Genomic DNA, 16,037 nt, shown 5'->3' with positions numbered 1-16,037 from the left:
CAGCTGGGCTGCCCTCTCTGACTCTGGTGTGTCTGTGTGAGGGTCGTATCTGGTCGCCCTGGTCTCGGCACATCCAGAGGCTTTGCCAGTCGAGGCCCAGCCTGGCCCTGCCTGTTGGGAATGGGCTGGAGCAGCAGTGTCCCGAGGAAGTAGCTTCCTGTCCCCTTTCTCCCTTGCTCCTATTTGCAAATGGTTGAGTCTTTTGACCCCAAATCAGGATATAATGGTTTCTCAGCCAAAAATAGCTGCAGCCTGGTGGGGGGAGGAGGGTTTTAGGGATACTCCATCAGGGGTGTTTAAGGGGCTCCTCAAACAGGTGCCATGAAGAGAACGTGACCTCCACATTTCAAAGAACGGGTGAGTCTGGGTGCTGTCCCTGACATGCTGTGTGACTTCGGGCATGTGGCCACCCCTCTGGGTCTCAGTTTGCTCACCTAGGAAATGGGGAGAATGATCCCCATCTCACTGGGGTGTGGAAACTATGACATGAGACAGTGTGTAAGTGCCGAGTGCAGGGTGGGAGCGAGTCCCTCCTCTCTAAGCTCCTTGTCCATCTGCGACTGGGGTTAGCTCCTTTCTCTCCCAAGGCTTCTCCTGAAGGCTCAGTGAGAGGCTGCAGGGAAACGTGCCTTGGCCTCTGCTCGGCACATAGTAGGTGCTTTATTAGTGTGACGGTCCCTGAAACTCCAGCACCAGTGAGGGAGGCTCACCCCTCTCTCAGGTGCCCCCCTGGGAGGTGTGACTGCAGGTACATTATTTCCCAGTTTGAACTCCACTCTGCTTCTCAGATGGGTCCCAGCTCTGCCCTGTATCCACACCTAGCACCCAGCCCAGTGTCTGGCTCAGTACATACACTTGTTGAATAGATGAGTGAATGAATGATATCTGGGACCACACACAACACACCTGTAACACACCTGCTCCCTTGGCTCCCCGCAGCCCATCAGCTGAAATAATAGTAAATAACATGCAATAGCATGAAACTGTGATGGCTGACATGTATTGAGTGCTTCTATGTGCCGAGCATTGTTGCTCTTCACAATGACTTTGGGACACGGGTTTTAGTCTATCTCATTTTACAGATGGGGAAAAATGCGGCTCAGAGAGCAGATGGGACTTGCAGGGGTAAGAGGAGGAGCCGAGACTTGAACCCAGGTCTGGCTGCCCCATGTGGCCCCGGTGCTTCTTTTTCCGAGCGGAAAACCTCTCCTCCCCACCCATACTCATCAGGGGATTGGATTGGGACCCCCTCCCTGCTGGTGCTGCATCTGGACTTCCTCTAGCCTGACCCCATCCCCTCTAGGGTGGGCCCAGAGCAGAGGACCTGCCTCAGTAGCTTTTCCCAGCCACGCAGGCCCCTCTCCAGCCTGTAGGCTCTCTGCCTGTTCCCCACCCGCCATGGTTGCCGTGGCTGGTTGGGGATGTGGCTGCCTTCCTAGAAGGTTCTGTTCCCTTTTCTTGTTGTCAGATTCTCCTTTGCAGCTTACTGTCTTCATTCCTGGCAGGACCCTTTGCACATGAACAGAAGGCACCTCCTGGCTTCTTTCCCTGGGTGGTGCAGAGCTGGGAATCCGGTCCCGAGCCTGGGACCTCCTCCAGGAGCCAGGACGGGCGGGGAGTCCATGTGGTGAGCACCCTACCATGCACCCTGTTCTCAGGGGCTCCGGGGCCCGCCACAGCCTTTTGATCCCTTCCCCATGGGGCCTTCCCTCATGGGGTCTGGGGTCAGCCGGGCCCCCTCCAGCTGCTGAGGTGTTTCTGTGGCTGAGGCCCAGCCTGGGGGCAGCAGGCGAGGGTGGGGCCTCCCCTGGAGAAAGAGAAACCGCTGCTGTCTGGGGCTGGGCTGGGAGAGGCCAGGCCATGGCCACCCGCCCAGAGGCCACCTCCTCCAGCCTCCTCCTGGCCTCTCCAACAATAGCCAGGAGCCTCCCAGGGCGTGGGATGTGCTCGCTGGGGGTCCGAGAGGTGACTGTGAGTGGTGCATGGGCAAACATTAATATTTTATATTTTGCCAGTCATGTATTTATTTTAGCGAGTATCAGAAAAAACCCACAAGCAATTACTGCTTTGAACCCTTGATTTCATGGACATTATTGCTCAGAGTGAGGCAAGCGGAAAAATGGAGCCTGTTTGGAGTCAATCTAAAAGGAAGGACTAAGTCAATGTCGTGCGGGTGGAGGCTGCAGACGGCACAAAGAAGGAAGGGCCAGAGAAACTACCGGAACTTGGGAGCCGCTGATGAGGCCCATGAGCCCGGAGTGAGACCCCTGGGCGTGCAGCCTGGCTCTGCCTGTGGCTGAGGGGCCTCGGGCAGTTCCCTCACCTCCGTGAGGCTCAGTTTCCTCATCTGTAACGTGGGGGGAGCAGGAGCAGCTCGCAGGGCTGTGGTGAGTGTGAGATGAGACGAGGAGGGCGGCGCCCAGTGTGGCAGCGGCGGTTGGGGGTTTATTATTATTAGCAGTAGTGCCACTGTTGTCATCAGGAGCTTACTCTGCGTGAGGGGACCAATGGCTTTCATCGGGGGAGAGAGCTGGTCACCCAGATCCTCAGCAGAGCCCCACGTGAACAGCCCCCAGCAGGGCATCTTGCTCCTACCTCACAGCCCTGGGCCACGCAGGCCTGGGTGGGTGTCCAGCTGGGCCACCCACTGGGTGGTGACAGCTTCTTGGAGCCACCACATCTTTGATTGTAGACTGAGACCAAGAGACCCACCTTGTGGGGGAGTGGCTGTGAGGAGCAACAAGAAAAGGCAGGTCAGGTCCCCAGAATAGTAGGGCTTCATCCTGTGTGAGGTTTTGTCTTTCTGTGGGGTAAAGCTCTGCTGGTCAGGCAGGGACTGTTTGGTGCAATCTGTGTCTGAACCAGCTCTGAGTGTTAGAAGTGCTGTCCCTGACATGGTCGTCTATCCATCCATTATCCATCCACCCATCTAACCATCCATCCATCCATCCATCTGCCATCCATCCGTCCATCATCTGTCCATCCACCCATCCATCATCCACCCATCCATCATCCATCCTCCATCTATCCATCATCCATCATCTAACCATCCATCCATCCATTCACCCATCATCCATCTGTCATCCATCTTCCATCCATCCATCCATCTACCATCCATCCATCCATCCTCCATCATCCATCCATCCATCCATCCATTCATTCTCCATCTTCCATCCATCCATCCATCCATCCTCCATCCATCCGTCCATCCATTCATCTAGTAAATTGTGACTGAGTACCTACCTTGTGCCAGGTGCTGTAGTGCAGTGTTGAATAAGAGAGCCAAGGTTCCACCTTCATAGTGCTTCAGTCCAGCAGAGAAACCATCAGTGAGCACAGGTCATTGTGAAGTGTGAGGACAGCTGTGAAGGGGAACACAGGCTGCTGTGGGTGCCCCCTGCAATAGTCAGGGAAGCCTGCCTGGAGGAAGGGGTGTCTGAGGAGACACCTGCAGGACTAAGAGGAGTTCTCCAGTAAAGGGCGGGGGGGAGTTGGTAGGGGCTGTCCAGCTAGGAGCTAGGCCTCCTCTGGGAGGTACAGACAGGGTGGTGGGGCAGGTCCAAGAATGGAAACGTGGCCGCTGTGGTTGGGGTAGAGACAGGGGTGGCAGGGTGATGAAGGGAGTGAGCCCAGTGAGGGATGGGAGAGTCTGGGTAGGGGGCCCAGGTTTCTGACCCAAGTGACTGATGGGGTGACCGTCATGAAGGTCCCTGGGAAGAGGAGCAGGTTTGGGTCAGGGGAGATGCTGGGCGTGGCTGTGTCTGTGAACTTGAGGTGCCTCTGGGTGTTCAGGGGGCAGGGGGGAGGAAGGTCCTGAGCTTCCGGTAGAGGTTTGGGGTCATGAGCAAACATGCAGGTGACTGAGGCCTCAGGGGGCCATGGCCCTGGGGAGGAGCAGGAGGGAAGGGCAGGGAGGCAGCGTGGGACAGAGCCCCAGGACCCTGCGCTTAGGGGACGGGAATAAGGACCAGCAAGGGAGGCTGAGGAGGGGCCAGAGCAGGCTCCAACGACATTTCCAGGGGAGGCTCCTGAGGCACAGAGAGGGGAGGGGTTTGTCCCAGTGCCCAGGCCAAGTCTGCGGGCTCTGGGCTCAGGGCTCCCTCTCTGCTGCAGGCGCCCGGGACCCCCACCTTCTGGCTGAGGGCGGGTGGGGAGGGGCCGCCCTGGGACATCCTGGGGGACCGACTGCAATCTGGCTCCTCCAGAATTCCAGCCCCTCCTGCCTGGTATCCATTTCTCCCTTCCCAGGGGTCCAGTTTCTTTCCAGAGAAAACAGACTGAGCCCACCCGGAGCCCCCCAGGTTAAACAGCGACTATAGAGAAGACCTCCACGGTGGCGGGGCGCGTGGATCGGGAGAAACAGACAACTGAGATGGAAGTGGGTTCCTGGCCTCCCGCACCCAAGCTGCTTACACCGAGGGAGACGCACCAGGCAATCCCACTCGGGAAGGCTGCATCCCTGTCACAGCCCATGTCATTAACGCAGCAGGAGAGCAACAGAACAGAGAGGGCAGCTGGGGGTGCACCTGCCTGGGGGTTGGCCACATGGGCTCCGTCACCTGGGGCTTCAGGACCTGTTTAACCCGCTCAGCGTGAGGGGGCACAGGGGGGCGGGTGGGGGATCCCGGTGAGGAAAGGGGGCTGTGGAGTCAGTGGCTTCCAGGGACTCATGTGTCACTGCTGAGAGGATCTTGCAGGGCATCAGCTCGTGCCCTCCCTCTGCAGGCCCTGGAAGGGGAGGGGAGGGTCTGGAACCTTCCTTCTCCCACAGCCAGGATTTTCAGATCTGTCGGTCCCTCTCAGGGCGTCTGTGACACACAGGATCTTGGAATCAGAGCCTGTTTCATAGACTCCGAGACGCTTTCATAAAATCCTTCAGTCGCAGAATCAGAGCATCTGGCTGCTCTCACAGAATCCTAGAATTCTAGAGTCACAGGCTCATCGTGGACTCACAGGCCCGAGAGCCGCAGAATCAAGGATTCCCTGGAGAAGAGCGGGACCCTCCCCACAGCTTGTTGGACCCTTGGAATCTCCGAATGGACCCAGGGAAATGTGGAGCGGACACAGACACTCCGGAAGAGGAATCCCGGCACGGGAGGCGACTTAGTCCGACTCTCCCCGGTTATGCAGGCAGCCCTCCTCCACTGTCCTATAACAGCTTGAACTCTCATAGGAACGGGGAGCTCACCAGCTGGCAGGGGAGCCTGCCCCACTGTTGGGCACATCTGGCTGATGATACTGAACCTAAATCTGCTCCCAGGTGACCCCCTCTGGTGGCCCCTCCCCTCCAAGAAAAAGTGAACTCGACACCAACACAGAGGCTTAACCCAGCCAAGCACAGCTTGACGCTTTTGGGTTCTGTCTCCCTCTGGGGCAGAGTTGGGCACCACAACACAGGGATGGGATGGGGCCATTCGGCTCACCTTGACCTACTTCAGTTTACCCCAGTGAGCAAGAGAAAATGCCGTCTGCTTCTGCCCTTGAGGAGGGACCTGCCAGGGACAGAGGCAAACAGGAGACGGCCATGAGGAGAGGATGCTCAGCGATGCCCTGGGAGGCATGAGGGGAGGACCACTGAGGGGCTTTGGCAAAGTTGTCAATGTCTCAGAGCCTCAGTTTCTCCACCTGTAAAGTGAGCCAATGAAGCTCACCCTGGGGATGGCGCCCGGGCTGCAGTGGGACTCTCTGAGTGCCCTCGCCTCTCGGCCTGGCCCTGGGCACATGGCAGGAGGCGAGAATGTTAGGTCCTCCCTCACTGCAGCCGTGCCTGGGCCTGGGCGGATGAGCAGGTCTTCTCCAGATGGAGAAGATGTGGAAAGTCATTCCTGGTAGAGGGAACAGCCTGTGCAAAGCCCTGGGAGCCCTGTTCCATCAGGAGTACTTGGAGCAGCATGTCGTGTCCTACGAGTGTCTGGATGCGGGGGTGAAGCTGCAGGCATGGTCTCGGGGTCAGGGGACCCTGGAAGCCACTGTCGGGGGGGCTGGAGGAAGGGCGCTGGAAGCTGGAGGCCTCCTGCAAAGCCACCGCACTCTCCTTTGGCGTCCAGCCTCAGCCTGGGGACAGAGGACCGCCTGGCCTCCTGCGACCCATCGACCAGGCAGAGGTGGGAAGGTCGAGCAAACAAAAATATGTCAGAAATAGAAAAGACGAGACCCACTCCAGCCAACACCCAGCCCTAACCACATGGAACCACATGGAACTGTTGGATGGTGAAACCCAGGGCCGGACAGTAGAGCAATTCAGAAGGATCTGGTGAGGTTCTATTCTGACTTAAGAACTGGATTTTATTATGTTCACTTCTAATGTCAACTGGGGAGTAAAGGAGACCAAGTCTCCTGATGAACCTGGGCTGTGGTGGGTCCATGGCAGATTTGGGAAGGCAGCCTGAGGCGCGTCATGGGGCCAAGTGTGGGGGCTGCCATCTCAGTTCTGCCCTCATGAGCTGTGTGACATGGGGCAAGTTACCTAACCTCTCTGTGCCTCACCTCCCTCGGGGATGAGGCGAGGTTGAGGATGGAGCTCTCCCACAGGGCAGTAGCACAGACTGAATGAGACAGCGGGGGAGACCTCCAGCTTGTCCCGCAGGCTTCCCTCTCTCTTCTGTCCTCAGGGTCATTCCTTCTCGTTCTCTTGTTCACTCCACCGTCCAGTCAGGATCCATGCCCCCATTGAGACAGACGCAGATTTACTGGCCCACCAGTCCACACGCTCCTCTTTAGTGCATGTGTTCACTTGCGCATCCAGGCTGGCTCAACCCTGCCATCCAGTCCTTCTCCAGCGTACGGACAGACGCCCCCCGCCCTGTGGGTGGCTGGCCTCTGCAGCGAGCAGTCCTGGTCCCTCCTGTACCTGTGAAGGGGGCTGGGCAGTTTAAAGAACTCCCACATTACTTCATTTGGGTCTCATGTGCCCCAGATCCCGGTCTGCCCTTCCGCCCTGGTCCCTCAGGGACGGGGCATTATGGGTGGACTCTGGAGGGGGCGTCAGAGCAGCCCGTCTGGAGTGGCACCCGCTGCCCCTCAGAGGTTTATGTGTGACCTGGGATAGACCGCCTGCCCTCGCTCTGCCCCGGGAAGTCCTCTCACCCTGTGGGTGCCTGAGCACCCACGAGCCCTGGGCTGGGAGAAGGTTCTGCCCCGTGTATTTGCAGAGAACAGAGGCCCCTCATGCATCCTGTTACTCACACCCTGGTTTTATCTGTATCTATCTGTATCTCTGCATCTGTCTCTATCTACATCTTTGCCCATATCCGTATCTGTATCTGTGCCTGTACCTGTACCTATATCTATATCTATACCTACACCTGCATCTGTATCTGCATCCATATCTATGTTTATATTGTCGATATCATCTATATCTAATTCGTTCTTTCAGAAAATTGAGCGTGGGAGGCCCTGCCCCTTGAGTGCCTCGCTCCTGACCAGAAGGGGCTGATGAGAGGGCTCCAACTCATCCAGGGTGGGCTCTGCTGAACTAGGAAGAGATGAGATGGGTCATTTTCAAAATCTTTGTCACTTTTCACCTTGATGAAGGGCATCCTGCTGCTAAGTGCCCACTGGTGGTTGCACTAATTAATTGATTATGGCCTATTCTTGCAGCCCCTGGAGGGATGCATGCAAATATATGCAAATACAAGAGGAGTGGGTGGAACCCAAAGCCTGATGGGTGGGCATCCGCTCCTGCTTGTTTCTCTGCCCACCTTTCCTGTCCTGATTCCTCCCAAGTTCCCAGGGAGCAGGAGGGGGGAGGCGGTGGAGGCCTCAGAGCCAGCAGACCTGGGTTCAAACCCCTGACCCTCCAACAGCTGTGCCATCAGTGCGCGTGGCCTCCACCGCACAGCAGGCAGGTGACAATGCTCTCGACATCAGGGCCCCTGTGGCTGGAGGAAGCGGGTGCTCAGAGCAGTCACACCGTTGCTGTGGGAAGGGGACCCTTGAGCTCCCGAATCCCGCGTTTCTGAGGCTGCGGGGAGAAAGGCGTCTGCCCCGGCTCTGCGGGCCTGGAGGGGCGCGGGCTCCCAGAAGGGGGAGCAATGCCATTGCCCCTGAAGAGGGGCACCTGCTCCTCAGCCACGTCCCCACCTCCTCTTCCTGTCCTGAGTGCGTGACCTTTGCTGAACAGCCATTCCTGGGGTAAGGAGGGGGAAAGGGGGGATTAAAAAACACAGGAATTTAAACATCCTGGAAGATTAATTCTATGAAATGGGTGGAGCCACCCCACAAACCCACACAAATGACGTGAGGAGCAGTGGGTGGGGCTGGAGTGGGCCCAGGGCTGGGCTGGGGCCTGGAGGGAGGGGTGGGGCTGGGGTTGGACGGCTCCGGAGGGAGCTTCTCTGGATGCTTCTGTGAAGCGTCTCTGAATCCTTAGCTCTGAATTGGATGCGGCTTAGGGAGTTTGCCCCCTTTGCAGAAGAGGGGGGGCTGGCCTTTACTGAGCGCCTGCTGTGTGCAGGGCCGGGTACCTGCGGAACCCCAGCAACCCCGCTCTGCCCCCCGCAGGGCACTGCTGCCCCCACTTTCCTGGAGGGGAGTTGGGGCTCTCAGGGGTGACTTGATGTGTCCCAGGTCACTCAGCTCGTCAGGGGCAGGAGGGGACTAAGCCCCGGGCTGGCTGACCCCGGCGTCCCTGCTCTCTCCCTGGCCCCTGCAGAGGGACGCGGGGATCTGCAGTCAGGGGAGCTGGCCCTCCGGACAGCAGTGGTGGGACCTGTCACTGACCCAGAGGGCGCTGAGTCCACGTCCGACTCAGCTGACAGTGAGCATTTTCCTGTGAAGCGCGGGCTGGGCTCCTGCAGGAGGGTCCTGGGCCCCTGGGAATGTGCGCGGGACCTGGGCCCTAACGCCAAATGAGCAGGTGGGGAAAGAGGCCCAAAGGCGTTCTGGGGAATCCCAAGGCCGCCCTGAAGAGACTGTGGCTCAGTGGGGGAATGTGGGGGGAGTCACCCTGAATCCTAACCCCGGGTAGGGGTGAGGAGGGAGCAGGGAGGGGGCTCCATCACCCTCTGCGAGCCCAGGTCTCTGTCTCTGGGAGAGGCGGTGGGGGGCTGCTGGGGTCTGTTCTCTCGAGGGCGAGTCCAGCACAGGCCAGAGTCAGCCGCGAAGGCTCACGCTCAGACGGCCCTGCTGGGCCCGCACCGTCCTCAGCTCCTTTGTCCTCAAACTGCCCTGGGAGGACATGGGCTGATATCATGTCCCCACTCAATGACGGAACAGCCCAGAGAGGGTCAGTGACTTGCCCAGGGCCTCCCAGCTGGGGAGCACTGGGGCCCAGGTTGGCTCCAGAGTCCAGCTTCTCAGCCCCCAGCTCTCTGCAACTCCTGAGGGGCCACGGCCTCCTCGCCTGCCCCCTCCGACCACCCCCCACCTCCCACCCACAAGGAGGTGCTGTCCCCTAGCTGGAGCGGCCTGGCTGCAGTTCCCAGAACCAGCCTTAGTCCTCTTGCCCCCACCTTTGACTGACTGTTCCCTTCACCTGAATGGGTTCCTCCTCATCTTCTCCTCCTCTGTTTCCCTCTCCACCCCCCTTCCTCTCCCACTCCCGCCCCTCCTTCTCCCAGGCAGGATTAACCCCTGCTCGGCCTCAGGCCCCAGAGCAGACAGCCCCTCCTTGGGGAGCCCCCTGACACCCCAGGCTGGGTTAGGGTCCCCCTCTGGCTCCCACACAGCCTGTGCTTCCCCATCAGGTCCCACTGCATCCCCATCATCTGTCGCCCCCGGGGCCCGGGGCCTGGAGGGCAGCGACTGTGTCTCTGTCCCCGTGGTCGGGCACTCGTGGAGAGAGGGCTCTGTGCCTGGATCTGCCCTCACCAGCTGTGGGGCCTCGGAGAAGGCTCCTGACCACTCCGAGCCTCAGTGTGGCCCTCTGTATAGGGGATGTCAGTCCATCTCCCAGGCTCGCTGTGCTGCGAGGCGAGACGTGTGGAAAGGGCCAGGCACAGTAACGGCCACACAAGGCAGGGGCTCCTCGACGCCAGCCCTCCCCTTCTTTCCATCCTTCCCTCTCTCTGAGGGGCTCAGGGCTCCGCTCTCCTCAGGGCTCCCCGCCACCCATCTCCTGCCTCCCTTCGGAGGAAACTTAATTAAAACTTCCTCCAGGACGCACATTTCCTGAAATCCCGTGCTTCGTTAGCACATCCTGCGAGCTGAGAAGTTATGTAACAGAAGCCCAGCCTCTCTGCCCAGGCAACGAGCGTTGGTGCCTGGCTCCTCCCTGCAGGACCAACTCTGTAATTTGTGGGCCCAGTGGGAAATGGATATGTGGGGCTCTCGTTCAAAAAGCTGGAAAAAAGAGCCGTTAAACCTACTAAAATATAAAGCTTTCCCCTCTCTGCCGCAGTCTGTCTCATCATTATGGTGTTTTTTTATTTCCTATTTCATGTTGTTCTAAGTAAAGAAAAATTAGACTTTTAAATTATTAGCATGAACTTTACCATTCATCTTTATGTTGTGCAATGCCAGTTTTAAATGCAAGTAGAAGGGCATTTAACTCGCATACGAATCACTGAAATTACACAATTTGTATTTCATAGCTCATTCATGCGTGTGTATTTCATTCTTACCGGAAGAGTGGAAGCCGCACAAAAGCAGCTACACAGCTTTTATCTCACTTCTTGAGACGCGTCCATGCTGCCACACTCTCGCCCGTGGCTTCCAGAGGAGTGAGGACGGAGGGAAAGGAGAGGACCCACGCTCGATGGATCTTTTCCTTTTCTCCTGTCGTCATTCAGTGTAAGTGATTGGCTAATGCAGGGAAGTAACGCAAGTAAGAAAGGATTTGATGAGGCTCCCTGGTCCTTTATGTTTCTTAGAATCCCATTGACTTCTTTTTGCACCTGTAGAACGTTCTGTTTCAAACAGGAAGTGTGGGCTTTTGGGGCTGCCAGCACCCCTACTTACTCAGTCGTAGACATGACACTCAAGCCTTGTACTCATTTTGGGTCTTCCTGAACTCCCACACAGTGGGGTCTGCTGGAATTCTGAGCCCATGGGGCATTGTGAAGGCTGCATGTGAGTGGGGCGGCAGGTGGCAGTGCACACACACACACTGCACGTGCCCCCTCTGCTCACGTGCCTGTGCTCCATTGTCCCATGGGATTTTGCTTGCAGGACACTCAAGTTAAGAATAAAATTATTAAGAATTTCAAGATGGTTACATCAGAGCATTAAACCAAATATGCAGGGTCCTTGTGGCTGCACAGGTTGCATGCACACATTCTGTCTCCCTGATGATGTTTTTAAAAATATTTCTTCTCGGGGGCCAGCTCTTGGTGTAGTGGCTAAGTTCGGCACATCTGCTTTGGTGAGCAGGGTTAACTAGTTTGGATTCCCAGAGCTGACCTACACCACTTGTCAGCCATGCTGTGGTGGCGACCCACATATAAGGTGGAGGAAGATTGGCATAGATGTTAGCTCAGGGCTGATCTTCCTCAGCCAAAAAAGAAAAAAAAAATCTGCCCTTCAGGCCCCAGCCCCTTCCCTGAATCTGAGTCTGTTTCACTGAGATTTTTAACTTGGAATCCAGGGAGTGAATGACTCTGTGCTCTAGCTGGAGGTTATGCAGCTATTAAATGTCAAAGCAAGAACTCAGACCCATTAACTAATGTGTTCATGTGACAAACTTATTGATCGAAGTCCTACTCTGTGCCAAATTCTGTAATTTCCCAAATTCGGTCAAACCCAACGTCACCCAAGGGCACGGAATGGACGGCGCAGATCTGAGGTAGGGGCCACGTCCAGCTTCCTTCACTGCCATGATTTTACTGCAGCCCCGACAGCATGGGAGGAAGGCGACATCACCCACTTGGCGGAGGAGGAAACTGAGGCCAGAGGCTGGAAGGGACTCACAAAGGCCACCAACGAGGGACAGGCCGATGGACGCAGCCCTGGACTGCGGGTCGGCAGTGAGGGGACAGGGTGAGTCCTGCGTGGGGTGGGGATGGGGATGAGGATGAAGACCCGGGCTGAACCAAACAGAAGGTGAGGCAGAGCGTGCCGCTGTCTCTTCTCCCCCTCCGCTCCCGCCCCCTCCATGCCTGGGCTCTCCCTGAGGACCGTTGCTTCTGCCTCAGAAACATCACCTTTTGAACCCCCTCCAGGGTCAGATGTGGGCCCTGCCTCTTGGCTGGGGCGACTTCATACACATTTCTCACTCAGTCCCTTCCACACAGCCGCGGTCACCAAGTCTCACTGCTCCATCTGCTGCCTCCTGATGGGATCTGTCGCCTCTCCTCCAGGCCCCATCGGCTCTCCCGAGATGTGACGACTGCAGCAGCTCCCCCCTGGGTTGGCCTGGCCTGGCCTCCTTCACTGATTCTCCCCAAAGGGCCCTTCTCTGGCCATGGGGATCCTCTCTCATCACCTCCTGGGATAGAGGAGACCATTCTAACCAACACAGAGTCGGGGTGACAGGGAAAGAAGATTAGGAGAGGTTTAAGACTAGGAACAGCCTTGCAAATTTGGCAGGATTGATCCAGATGTCCCCTCCCTCTGTCCCCTGAGCATCCCGTCATCCTGGTAGTGGGGGGGCCAAGCTGGCCCCAGCCCTGGTCATGGGGTCTCCTTAATTCTGCCCGAGGCTCAGCCTCTCATCTCTCAGCTTGTCAACTCTCCTTTCCTCTGGATTCTTGCTCTGCCTGGCGGGGTATCTGCTCACCCATGGGCTGGCCTCCCAGTCTCTCCCACGTAAAGCTCCTTAAAGAGAAATCCACACCCAGAATGATTCCTGTTTCCCCGAGAGCAGGGAAATGTTAATTACCACCAGCGCCTCCCTTGTCTTCTTGCAAACCTCCATCTCTGAGCTCTGTGATAGGGAATTAGGTCCTGATTAAAGGAAGGCAACGCGGTTCTGAGATCGCATTTCCCTGTCCTCAGGGATGACGGGCAGCAACGGAGGATGAGGGGGAAAAGGAGAGGAGAGAAAAAAAAAGAAAAAGGAGAAAACAGATGTTCATTATTTGTTCTGGGGATGGAGGCACAGAGCTTTGAGAGCGCATAGCCAGTCCCCGGGTGACCCCTGGGGGTGGAGGTGGGCCTGCCGGTGACCGTGGGTGAGACCAGTCAAATCTGCAGAAGTGGAGGTTAGTTTTTATACCTCTGATGCCTGCACACAATGTACTTTCCACACTGCTTGGCTGCGGCAAAAACATACTGATTTGTTAAAAGAAAAAGATCAAATACTGTCGAGCTCTCCGTGTCCCGGGTACAAATCTGGGTAAGTGGAGTGTGGCCGGTTTCTGCACAAACAGCCCCAGACTCAGCTCTGAGCTCCCACCTCCCCCTGCCCCTAATGTGGCCGCGGCCTCTTTTCACCCCTGCCTGGATGCTCCAGACTGATTCCTGAGCTGAGTCTGGCTCAATGCAGCCCCGTTTCCTGGACGTTCTTTTCCATGCTTCCTCTGGCCAGGGGCTCAATTGCCTGAGTCCTGCCCTGCCTCTGCCAGCTCCTGGCCCCGGAGGGCTTGGACAGAGCAGGTGACATGGAGCCCAGGTTTTGGAGCTACACAGATTCGGGTTTGAATCCCAGTTTGTCCACTTATTCACTTCTCTAAGCCTGGCTTACTCATCTGTAACACAGGGATCAAAATGCCTATCCCATGAGGCTGTTAAAATTATCGAGGAAGATAATTATACCAGCTGCCTTTTCCTGAGGGATGACATGTACCAGGTGCTGAGCTCATTTCATTCTCTTCACAACCCTATGTGGTCTGTGCAACCCTCAGCACAGTGCCTGGCACACAGTATGTGCTCCACATACAGTGCCTCCACTCTTCCCGTCTGTCTCCCAGAGCATCAGCTCCAAGGGGCCTCCTATTGATATCAATTGTAAAGAGGAACTTGTGTGACTGAGATTTATGACCCTGTAGTGTTTATATACAGCTGTCTTCCCCCTAGGTTGGCAGGAAATGTCAGTTCACTCTGAATTTTTGGAGGGTACCATCTTTGAGAAATCGTGGTGTTGGGCTTTTGGGTGCAAAAGCCATGAGGGTCAGATTCTGGACAAATTTGTCAACAGCAGACCCACACTGTGAGAAATGTTAGATGTTCTACTTCAAGCAGAAGGAAAACAATACCAGGTGAAAATACGGATGTACACAAAGAATAAAAATCACTGGAAATGATAACTACATGGGTAAATAAGAAAAGACTTTTTTTCTTGTTATTTAAACCTCTTTAAAAGATAATTGACTGTTTCTAAAGCAAAAGTAATGACACTGTTTGTGGACTTTATAACATATATAGATGTAAAATGTATCAGAAAAAAATAGCACAGTGGCCAGGAAGGGAGAAAAGAAAGCATATTGTTGTAAGGTTCTCATACCATACATGAAGTAGTATGATATTAATTGAAGGTAGACTGATAAGTTAAATATGTATACTATAAAGCAAGCCACAACTCAACATACCAGAGCAACGGATCTAATAAGCTGAGAAAAGAGATAAAATGGAATCACACACAAAAACTTCAATCCAAAAGAAGGCAGAAAAAGAGGAAGAAGGGAACAAAGAATAGTTGGGAAAAATAGAAAACAAATAGTATGATAAGAGACTTAACCTAACTATATCAATAATCACATTAAATATAAACGGTCTAATTATCTCAATTAGAAGGCAGAGATTGTCACATTGGATGAACAAACATGATCTGATTATATGCTGCCTACTAGAAATGCACTTTAAATATAAAGGAACTAATAGCTTTGGGATGGAAAAACATATACCCCACTAATCAAAACAAATCTGCAGTGGCCATATTAACATAAGAAAAGTAGATCCCAGAGCACAGCATCCAACCAAGGATAAAAAGGACATTTCATAATTCATCAACATTACCCTAGAATCCTAAGCTTTTATGCCTCTAATAACAGAATTTCAAAATACATGAAGCAAAAACTAAAAAAACTGCAAGGAGAAACAGACAAATCCAAAATTACAGTCAGAAGTTTTGACATCCCTTTCTCAATAATTGATAAAACAAGCAGACAGAAAATTTGTAAGGCTATAAAAGACTTGAATGACACTATTTTTTTTTAAAGATTGGCACCTGAGCTAAAATCTGTTGCCAATCTTCATTTTTTCCTTCTCCCCAAAGCCCCCCAGTACATAGTTGTATATTTTAGTTGTGGGTCCTTCTAGTTGTGGCATGTGGGATGCTGCCTCAGCATGGCCTGATGAGTGGTGCCACATCTGTGCCCAGGATCTGGACCAGTGAAACCCTGGGCTGCTAGAGTGGAGCGTGCAAACTTAACTGCTTGGCCACGGGGCCAGCCCCGAATAACACTATTAACTAGCTTGACCTAACTGATATTCACAGAACATTCCATCTGACAACAGTAGGATATACCTCATGTTCAAGTGCACATTGAACATTTACCAAGACAGACCTCATTCTGGGCCATAAAATAGTCTCAATAAATTTTAAACGATTTAAGTTATGTGCAATATGTTCTGACCACAAAAGAATTAAACTAGAAACTAAAATCAGAAAGTTCCCTGGTAAACCCACCAAATATTTGGAAACTAAAAACACACTTCTAAACTACCTGTGGGTCAAAAAAAATCAAAAGGGAAATTACAAAGTATTTTGAACTGAATGTAGATGAAAGCACAGCATATTAAAATTTTCAGGATGCCCCTAAAGCAGTATATAGAGGAAAATTTATAGCACCAAAAACCTGTATAACAAAATAAGAAAGATCTCAAATCAATGACTGAAGATGGTACTTTAAGGAACTAGAAAGAGAAGAGCAAATTAAATTTGAGGGAAGCTGAAGAAAGGAAATCATAAAAATCAGGGGGGAAATCAAAGCGACTCCTAGGACTTGTGCTGAGTCTGCTAAGGAAAGACTCTTCTGACCTCAGAACAGATGGGTTCTTGTTGCAGCCATCTTGTCTCCATCAGCAGAGGGTGTGTCTGGATGCAGCCAGACCAGAGGATTTGGAAGTGAGAGATGGAAGAGAGAGAAACCAGGTCCTGGGGAGAATATGAGGACCCCTGGATGAAGCCATGCCTGAATCTGGAAATCTCTGTGGACTTT

This window comes from Equus caballus, chromosome 2 (genome assembly GCF_041296265.1).
Source record: "Equus caballus isolate H_3958 breed thoroughbred chromosome 2, TB-T2T, whole genome shotgun sequence".
In the NCBI taxonomy this organism is placed as follows: Eukaryota; Metazoa; Chordata; class Mammalia; order Perissodactyla; family Equidae; genus Equus; species Equus caballus.
The sequence above is the reverse complement of the archived record's forward strand: the minus strand, read 5'-3'. Positions refer to the sequence as shown.